At 36.7% G+C, this 11,045-nt stretch overlaps 1 protein-coding gene across 8 annotated transcripts in view; it reads right to left on the bottom strand.

Annotated features, from left to right (window-relative positions):
* Positions 1–8,303: 8,303 nt before the first annotated feature.
* LOC136844337 (zwei Ig domain protein zig-8-like) overlaps positions 8,304–11,045 on the bottom strand; it is a 249,820-nt gene continuing 247,078 nt past the window's right edge. For 4 of the 8 annotated variants that reach the window (XM_067113336.1, XM_067113332.1, XM_067113333.1 and 1 more), the window contains one exon: positions 8,304–11,045. This exon is cut by the window's right edge and continues 822 nt beyond it. The gene's annotated coding sequence lies outside the window, so the exon portion shown is untranslated. The other 4 variants (XM_067113337.1, XM_067113330.1, XM_067113335.1 and 1 more) reach the window with 1 other exon arrangement.

Genomic DNA, 11,045 nt, shown 5'->3' with positions numbered 1-11,045 from the left:
TGTTGGAATATTATATACGACCTGCCACCTAACGGAGGAAAAAACTAATATTATTAGCAAACCGCTGAATTCAGGTTTCTTAAATGTCTCATCATAGAAAGATGAAACTGGCCTCCACGCATTATTTCTGTGGATGGGTAAACGTGAGTGATTATTGTACACCTGCTTTTACCTTTGCTAGTGTTGTTTGTTTAATTGTCTCGCCCGCTGATAAGCCGATCCCGTGCCATGCAGCAACTCCAACCCTGCGCTTAATAATCCCAAGAATTTATCGGTGCACGGTAATTTCTTTGGTTTCGAGCTGGCTTTCCCGCGCCACATGAATATCAAGTCATTCAGGGTTGACAGCAACAATCGCAACTGACCTCCTTTTCTAGAACCGTGTTCCCTTCTGAGCACCAGCTGAAGCAAATGGATCCACCTCCATCAGTTTTTCATTAAAAGAAATAGGCACAGGAAAGATACCATTTTTTTTTTACCTAATGGAATTTTGAGACAATACTTCCCTCTGTAGGAGAGGCAGTACACATCCAGAAAGGAACAATTGTTTGCATTTCAAACTATATACGTCTCGCTGACTTCAATTACTTTAGGTTTCATCGCTTGGAGAATTCTCTGGAATGGTGAGGAATCTCAACGGGTCTGGAATGCTGTAATTTAGGGTAAGGTTCCCTTCCGGTAAGGATCGTGTGACAGGGGACGATGTTAAGATGGCATCGTCTTATAATCACCAAGGATCATATCTCTCTCTCTCTCTCTCTCTCTCTCTCTCTCTCTCTCTCTCTCTCTCTCTCTCTCTCTCTAAGAACCGTTAATCTATACACAGCAGAATCGCAATCATATCTTAGCGTCTGTAATATCTGAGTCGCAAAATATAAAAAACTAAAATACACACGTTGCCATATCACTCAGCAAATATTTTTAGGATTGTGAAAATACACCGGGTGTTGTTTCTAGACGAGATACTTAGCAAGTTAATTATACTAATTTCACCTGACTGCTTTCATAGTGGCAATAAGTTTAGTCTCTGTGTGTGTGTGTGTGTGTGTGTGTCAACAGTGCAACTGAGAGAATAATTCAGCTTTTGACGAGATCGAGACCAGAATAGAACCGTGTACGTGTATTAATACAATGTGAATACTGCAAAAGATTTTCGCAAAGAAAAATTTTTCTTGATATTTACCATTTTTTTATACTGAAAAGGCAAACAGATCAAATGTAAATAATAAATAAGATAGACCTTCGGATCTATACCTTTTTTATCACAAATACCACCAGCACGAGTGGTTGTTGGTATGTATGTAGGAGTTTTTGTTGATGCCAAATGCAAATAACTAAGTCTGACTTCATTTAAAAGATGAAAATCTGGATTTATTTAAAGAGTTCTGAACAAATGACTGAATTAATTTCAGATACACTGAACAGATGACTGAGTCTAAACTAATCTAAAGGACACTGAACGGGTGATTAAATCTGTTTTATTTGAGGACACTGGGAAAATGACTGAGTCTAACACACTAACAAGGAACCTCTATCTAAAGACACGGGAGCGAGATTGTGTAAATGCCTGTTTTCAACACGGGAAAATTTGTCCGATGATGACAGGCTTGCCCCGTTAGATTCTATGGGAAAATAAACCACACATTTTCTGCGCCGTCTTCAGAAGCTGCTGAAAAGTGGGATGTGGCTCGAGGTCAGGCTCCCATTCCATTATCCACCGTCCCGCGTTCATGCACTCGAGAGGTTCAATTCCTTGCGGCGTCTCAGCAGGTGTTGCCTTGCCAGTCTGACGATTTTAGCAGTTCACGAATTCTATTTCATCATTCCTTTTACATCAGAGTTTGTAATTATTGTCAGAAAATATCTCCAACTCTCTCAAGTCATAAGGCAGTCACAGAAGTGACAGGTTCTCGTTGTTTTTGAAGAGATATTCTTACTTAATGAACGGGCTTCCGTCAAGACAGAGAAATAACGGTAGACTTCTGATTTTGCCCATAAAGCAAAGATTCATTACTAGACGCCATGCTATTGAAATTCGTAGTTGCGTGTGATTCAAGATTTATTTCAAACATCGGTATACGGTCCCGTTCATCTCTCAGCCAGTCGTAAATGTCAAGCCCAATAGCCCGTTATTTTCAAGAAATGAATGGCTGTATGTTTCTTTATTTCTCTGACTTGTTTTCTGAAAGCTATTGATTAATTTTTGAGTATGACTCATAGTTCAAAGAGTAATAAATTAATCGTTTGTCTTTCGACACGATTTCTCTTCAAGATTTTCTAACACAATTTATTTCAGGATCATAAAATTTTTCTTTCGAACGACATTTGAAAATAAAAAGCCACATCCACTTGGCTATCAAAACTTTTAAAACGAAGTTTAAACTTTTGATATTGTAAACGAAACTTATATGGCATCCGAATGAATAAAAAAATAAATTCTTTACAAGAATGATATTGAGAACATTTTATACAGAAAAAAACTAACTGGTGTTTCAAGAGAAATCTTTGACGATCCGAATTACAAGATCCGAAGGCAAAACATTTTATTCACATAGATATAAAAAAGGAGTCAGGCGGGCAGCATAGGGCTTTTAAATCTCGCAAATGGGAGATCTCTCGTTCGTTGTACTTCATCAGCCATTAGTCAGTTAATCCAGTAACGGTGATAAGGTGGGTTTTGGTTATCGTTACGACACTTATGTAGTATGAAAGGGAAACGACCTTGCAAACAAAAAGGGTTAATACAGATTCGAGAAACGCTGTCATCTGTGACAGCTTTCCTTCTGAACACGTTCATTAAAGATGCTCAGAATTACTACGGAACCTAACACCAAAAACATAGTCAACTGGTATGGTTTGGGGAAAAGAAGTTTAATAGATTGAAAGGAAAAAAGCCGAGAAGCACTAAATCATAGAAATATGGCTATAGCAAAACCAAATCTCGGACCACAGGATGGAAATGGCATTAAGCAGGTCTAATCAATACTTCCTGTCCTCTTTAGCGGATATCAAATTCCTTTTTCATTATTATTATCATCATTAATTTGTTTCGTCGTAGTAACTAACGGTGACAGGTATGCTAGGACAAAAATCTTTTCAACAACTCATACGAAACCTGAGAACACTTTCCATTATATCATTATTTCGAATGTGCTTTTTTTTTTATCTTACCGAGTCATTTTGTTTATGGAACTTCAATTTACTGAGCTTCATTGTTGAAAATTTGTTCCTTTTTAGCAAACAAAGTCTTGGGTAATAATTTTATGCCTTAAATTTGTCGTACCATCCTTCCTAAGCTAAATGTCAAAGGTTATGTCTCTCAGGCATCAAATAACAGAACGAGGAAATTTCGTCAAATTTATGCATCCGTCTCAGAATTCATTTATCCCTCTTGAAAGAATTTTCTGGAATTATATTTTCCTCGGTTGAAGTGAATTATATGAGGTTAATGATGTCTGAAATGCCAGTTATGAAAGAATTATGCTTGTTGCATTAACATAAAAAACGTTACGTACATACATACGTACATGTGAGGAAACAAATACTCACATCAATAACTCTTATTACGTCGGGATCTTACTTCATCATTAGGGACGACCTCTGATAAGGAGCGTGTCTCCTGAATGAGTTTTTTTTATGAGGGTTCCATGTGGGGGCCTCATTCACGATCCATTCGATGAATCACGATTTGACGGTCATCCGTGTCATTGACATTAACCCGAGATTTATGAGTCTGTTACGTTGACTGATGTTTGGGTGCGGGAAAGATGATTAAATATTTACCAAGCATGAAAAAACGTGAAACGATTCAATTGTTTTTTGGTGAAACATTATGTTTACATTGAAGATACACTATAAAACTCATTTTTATTCGTAAATAATGTAAATGAAAAGCTATGGAAATCTATGAATGGCTATAGCTGTGACTACGAACCCATTCATCTCGAATGACTACCATAGATTCGTACAGCTCGTAACCACCCCCACCAGTGGAATCTTACTGATACGAGCAACGATGCTGTATACTTACAGCTAAGCTCTCTTTGGTGCGGTTCACGCGCGATAATCATATTTTACAAAAATATTTTACCAAATAGAGAACGGCCAAGTCTGACCGCGTTATCATACGTATATTTTTATATCTCATTAGTTAATTGGGGTATGAGAGACCATGTTTAGCCAGTCAGGAAAATTGGTTGTGACATCGTTAACACCACTGGACAGACCTTTTATTAAATATATGGTCTAAAATTTCATAGCCTACCGTATTCTGTATGCAATATTCTGTATGAAATATAGTTTCCACTAAGACTGCAACCTGTACACTCCAAATGCTAGCCTTGCTTGAAGCCATTCAACACGGAACGTATAAAAAAAACGAGTAAAATAATAAATTCAAATGAAAATAGAGTGGATAATGACTTACTTTCGGTTAGGCCGAATTCCATCCAATGCCTCTGGATTTCTAATTCGTGTCACCGTGTATACAGGCAAAATCAACCTCCCCAAAGACGAAGATTCGTGTTACCTTGTTAGCCTGTTAAAGTAATTAATTTGTCTGGATCGAAGCTGGCAGAACTTCTCAACAGAACGTGAGCTTCTATTGTACACCTTCACAAAATTTGCATCTTCGCATTCTTTAATTGCTGAGTTAAGTTCTCCTTGCGAGGTGAATTTCGCTGCGAGGTTCAGGTTCGTCGCCATCTTGACTCGCGGGCACATTAGCAGGACGCATGCGCTAATTTTCAGTTAATGCGCATGCGCTGTACGTACCGGCAGAATTTGCAGCATATCATACGGGGTCGCAGTTGTAGCCACTGAGTGAACATGTTATTTAGCTTTTCTGACAAAGTCATAACTAAACATTTTTTCCAAACATACTTCATCTAAGAAAAATCTCATTGTAAGACCTTGGAAACAATAAAACTGATTCAAGATTCAGTAAACTAACAATCACTAATGAACAATTGGAAGTTATCTAGTTAGTATAAAAAATAATCTATTCCTTCCACATATCGTCTGTGGCAGTCCAGAACTATGAATATATTAGGAACCCAAACTTGAGATTTTTCCTTGCAAGTATTTTCACGATATACTGTAATCAGGGGAATGAAGCATAATCTTCGCATTCTGTGCCAACAAAATAAGCTTGTAATATAAGGGACGTGAGTTCGAGTCATCGGCGATTTATTCGGTGCAGAGATAAATACAAAGACGTTGTCAGAGGCTTCCATATGGAGAGTAGGTACCCTTGCGTCTTTCTACGTCAGCTAAGGGCAATCAGGAGGCTTCACATCAGTCGTTGTCTCAGTGCCTGTAGTTCTTGAACGTCTCTTACTCGCACCAGGATACAATCTAAATAGTTACAGTAGATGGAATAGTTTCTTCTTTTCAGTACTGTGGACTCTATTGTACTTTATATGAAGGACTGCGTGAGATACAAGGTAACTTTGGTCCAATGGTAGCTGTGGATTTTTTTCCTTTTTTTTTGAGAGAGAGAGAGAGGTGAGTTTTAACGAGAGGTTTTGTTAATAGGAAAACCTCTTGATTAGGTAAACTAACCTCTCTTTTATCAATGTTAAATAGTGGCAAAGGTATACACTAAAACTAATTTTGTGGAAACGAACATATCTTCACTGGACAAACAGTAATGCTTAAGTTAAGCTGTCAAAAGACCTTAAAGGGTGGACTCCTTTTTAGTTCTAATTGGAAGGTAGCACCTGCAAACGACATATAATCAGAGGTAGTGAAGTTATTACCGATTTTGTGCTTACATTTCGTGGAACTCGAGGGCCTAAGTTTGGTTTATATTTAACAATGTGTTTGTCTGCCATGCAATGAGAATAGCTCCATAATCTCTGATCTTGCTTTTATTGCCTGATTTAATGAATGCCTTGACGTCGCGAGTCTTATTCTCTTTTTTAAACAACAGGCCACTTAGCTCTCTCTTTCCCTTCCACCTACTCACATTTCACGGAACGAATTGATCTGCTCTCTCTCTCTCTAACATATCACACACGAATCATATAAAGTTCCCGAACACTTGGCTGAGCTTTAGAAACCAACAGGTGTGGCCTGTCATATCACACACACTTGAACTGTGGGAGCAGAGAGCTGCAAAAAACAGTTAGAGCGGATATCTGCTCCTATGACATAAATCCAATGCAGGCTTGTTATTATTGCAGTTTTTACAAAACTTATGCAACGATTTAGCCTCTTGCTAGGCTTTTTTACATCCATGGTAACATTACATGATAAAAAAATATCTTTAACCAATGAGGAAGAGAGTAAGTGGGCAGATATATAGATAAATGGACAAAACAGATTTGAAGCATGGAAAAGATAAACGGGAAAAATATAATTATTAAATGTAACTATGCACATTAAATTTCGGAATTGCTATAAACACTGTGAGCACTTACTTAATGATATTGCCGTATTACAAAAGTTCTGGAAAAGCAGAATTCTACAAGTGGTGTCAACGTGTTTACGGAATCCACCGTCTTGTTGCTCAATGTTGTGGTCCTTTCTTCAAACTCAATTTTGATTACCGGTCGGATAATTGCTTAAGTTATGATTACTTCTGAGGTCATCTAGAGTTTCATTCTGCCTCTGGCATGTCATGCAAGGGAACATCAATTAGAATAATAAAAACAGGGTTGAAGATCATCAATAGCAGAACAACAGAGAAGTACAAAAGCTACGTTTCCACACTTATTTTTGCTTTCGAGACAAAAACAGAAATTTATTCTGCAAAGTGTTTTTTTTTGGGGGGGGGGGTTGGGTTCGAATACAAGGAAACTATTTTCCCGTCGAAGATCATCATCCTCTGTCCGTCTTCCAGAACTATTACATAAGAATCTCTGCCTCCCTCTCCTCTGATATAATCATTTCATCCCGCTTCTCCGCTCGCTTGCTCTATCCCACAATCCTCTTCCCATCTCCATTCTGCATGCATTAAGCTCGTCAATATGCTAAGACTGTTTGCTTGAGTTCGCTTGTGTTGTGTATGCTCGCACCCAGTCGCTTTCTCAGTGTTTGTTTATCATGCTCCCGTCAAGATGAGGTTGGGCAAGCATACATTGGAAGACTTCAGTTTTGCTTGGAATTCGATTAGAAGAAAATGTAGCTTTCGGTCAAAATACTGCTGCTGTCAGACTACTCTTCCTGCTGCAGGATACTATCAGACTGCTCCTGCTACTGCAGGCTAAGTTATGGCGATGGTTTTAAAAATGAAGAATGGAGAATCCCATGGAAGACCCTTTGAAAGGCAACGTATCTCGATTTTCTCTTACCGGCAGAAGAGAATGAGCTACATCAGTTGTTAACGGCCTGCTCGCACACCAAGAATCCTTGCGGGCAAAAGGCCAACTTGATCTAACATCAAATCTTCTTTTACAGACTGGTCTGAGGGGTAGATTTCCACCTCTGTTACATGAAGAAGACTCAACAGGGCACTCTGTTGAAATATATTCCAACTTTTTTCTTGCCAGCAAAAGAGAAAAGACTGACTTTTTGTTCTTGTTCTCGAAACTTGTAAGAAGTAAATTCATGAAAAACGTAAATTAAAACCATAGCAAAAACAAATTTTGTCAAGATAAAACCGTAAACATTCAATGCTTATGAAAGGGAAAATTCTTCACCAGTAAACTTCTAGATAAAAAAAATAAAAATGACAAAATCCATTAAAAAAAAGTCTGGGTAAGAACACAGCGTCAATATATGGACACATGTCATGTGTCGAAGGACACGTGCTTCTCCCCAAGTGCTGCCATGTCTTTATAAGCCTATTACCCTAAAACATATCCCTGCGGAATGCAAAGAAATTCTTGGGAGGCACACAGACACACACACACACACAAACACTCCTTCTTTTCCTTTGTCTGTGACTCTGGGTCTGCCTTTCAACTATAACAGTTAAACTGAATTACCTTCACCAGCTACTACTGAAAGTTACATGGGTTCTGCACCATTTCATTTCATTCTTTGCCACGAAGGAATGTTGTTTCTTTCTTCGTCTTCAAGTTAAGCTTAAGACGTAATTCTTCTTTTGACACGACCTAAACCGATTCCTTCTTTTCTTTCCTAGTTTTTCTGTCTACATTTATATCAGTATTATCCTCTTGACTCTGCTTCCTATTTCTATTACACCTGGAGTTCCTTCTATGCTCTCCTATTTCACACTGTAAATAGCAATAAGACGTTCTGATTAGTCTCTCTTGTTTCTCTGTACGATATTAAGAACAATTCCACATTTTAAAAGAACTTCATAAGGACATGGAGGTTGATAATGAAAGACGGAGCTTACAAAAATATTCATTTTGTTAAGGGTATATCATATATGACATTTATAAAAGGTCTTACATTTAAGTGACGTTTATTGTAGCCTTTCCATGTGGTAGACACTGGTGGGTGGAGTCATTTGTTTGGCTATATTTGAGCCATTAAAATAACAGTAAAGGAGATGCCCATTTGCTGCTGCGTGCATTAATAACAAAATATTAAGAAATAATATAGCACTCCGAACAAAAAAAATGGCAAAAAGAAATGGCAATCTATTCAGTCACATACTTTACATTAGTAATTACAAAACACGTGACTGTGAATGCTGCATTGTAAACAACATGCAACAAAGAATAAAAAAAAAAGATGGTAATGACATTATTAAGTCATTGAGAAATTTACTTGAATGTTCTGTAAATAAGAGATGGAAACGTATACCTTGCAGAACTGACACTAAATGGGGCATCAATATAGCAAGTGGCCCTGACAGAAACCTGTGAAATCCAAATTCTCGTAATACACACTCTATATATACCAAAGAAAACAGCAAGAAACTGACAAATTTGGCAGCAACTATTTTTTTTATAATTTGGAGAATCTTATTAATCAAACCTTTGTTTTTTTCGAAATACAGTAATTGGAAGGAACACGATACTAGACCTTTAGAAAATAAAGGAAATGGGGGTTATAAATATATATGTATGTATGTAATATATGCAGTATATATATATACATACAGTATATACATATAAATATATTTATATATGTATAAATATATTTGTGTTTCTATATGTATGTATGTGAGTGCGTGTCTGTGTACAAGTGTAAATATGATCATATATCAACACATACTGCTTATGTGTATATGTCCTACTTGGAAAAAAAGACAACCTCATTTCCACAGGCCACCAAGTAATGAGCACATGGAAGGCTACAATTCTAAACCATTACATATTATGTAGTTTATTCACGAGGGAGGGTCAAAACCATCCATCCCAGATAGTAAGAGGTAAACCCATAAAAGCATCATTGCGTATTGATTGTAGATGAAGTGCCACTGCAAACAATAATAATAATAATAACAATGACAGATAGATAGACATAGATAAAAAAAAGTATTACCGGATTTCTTCGAATATTTTCCTTACCAGGTGCTTTTTGCAATAATAAACACCAGATAGGAGGCAACCTAAATTCTTAGCTGTGTTGGTCAGAGGCCACTGTTAACAAAAGTAACGGGTGACCTATCGGTTTATCAAAAGAGAAATGATGGGCAAATAAATGAAAGCAAAAGAAGAATCATTCACAGACAACACAACTGATAACATCCGAAGGTGCAAAATCAGGTAATGGAAAACTGAATTTCTTGACATAACTACATACATACATACGAGCATACATGGCATACATATATGCATAAATTTCAACATACGTACAGACATACATACATAACTGTTGGAAGGGAATGATAGAATGGGATAGTGGCCGTTATAACCCTTTGAACATTGTCCATAATTAACTTTGGAGAACTGCAGCTACTTGCCCATCACTAAGAAAATTGACAATGAAGCAAACAACTACATCTTCAAACAATCGCAACAGGCTTAAAGTAAACAGGAACACAAAATCATGTTTGTAAATTACTTATCTATTACCTGAAAGTGGAAAATATAGCAGATCGCTTTGTGTTTAGGAGCAAAAAATATTTTGTTTGTCTAAGAAACATCGACAATCCAAACCAAAGCAACATTATAAAACTAAGAATATATTTCATATGTCAGAACCTGAATTCATGGTATGTACACACTGAATTAATCTATGCTCATATTGCAAAATATAGAATGAGTGTATATTTCTCATGACAATTTTATGTACAAAAGCAAACTATTGGTTCTCTCCTATGTCCAGCTATGAGCAGAAAATATTTCAACGAATTTGCTCCGCTTTTTTCCTGTTCAAGGTAGAAAGCCATTTATCTGACTGCAAGCGGATGACACTGATAGTCCCAGGTAAAAGGATGCCTTTGTTATTTGTGTATTTAATCATTCAATTTATTCTTAAAAAACTGACTTTAGCAACTCTACCAATTCAAACTTACTAGTGGGAAAAAACATTAATGACTTGATGAAGAGGAGAAATGTCACAAAATAAAAAAAAATCACTAGCAAGAGAATTTGACTTCAATCTCTTAATCTAGGTCAAAACAAGTAACGTATTCTGAGACACTATGAATAAAAAAAAATGTTGAAATTTACTGTTTTCTGCCTTCTAACGTGAACTTTTTGATGATAGATACAAAACTCACTTAACGTAGTGAAAACTCATTAATAGAAGCAGCATTATCTTCCCCCAAATCACCTTTTGAAAAACAAGACCTTTTCTTTTTATAGAATGTGTTCCAAAAGCAACAACACAGTAAATACGCAGTCAAAATCTGTCTTTTTTTTATTCAAAATTCTGGGACGTTCCAATTCGAACTGGACTCGAAAGACATGGAAATATACACCATTGCTTTCTTGTAACAACTGCAGTTATATAACGAAACTATAAAAATAGGGCTAATCGTGTTGATGGACTTCGAGGAGCTGAGAACAATAAGAAAGAAGAAAAAATGGAGGTACAGACATGATTTGTCATACTCCCCAACGCAAACAAGAAAAAGTAAAAATGTTTATCTATCAACATTTCATTTCCAAGCAGGGTGAAACTTATCATGAATAAGCAGCCAGCAATTATGTGCTTTATATCAGGTTTTCATTACT

The sequence above is a fragment of the Macrobrachium rosenbergii genome, chromosome 12, assembly GCF_040412425.1.
Source record: "Macrobrachium rosenbergii isolate ZJJX-2024 chromosome 12, ASM4041242v1, whole genome shotgun sequence".
Taxonomy (NCBI): Eukaryota; Metazoa; Arthropoda; class Malacostraca; order Decapoda; family Palaemonidae; genus Macrobrachium; species Macrobrachium rosenbergii.
The sequence above is the reverse complement of the archived record's forward strand: the minus strand, read 5'-3'. Positions and strand labels throughout refer to the sequence as shown.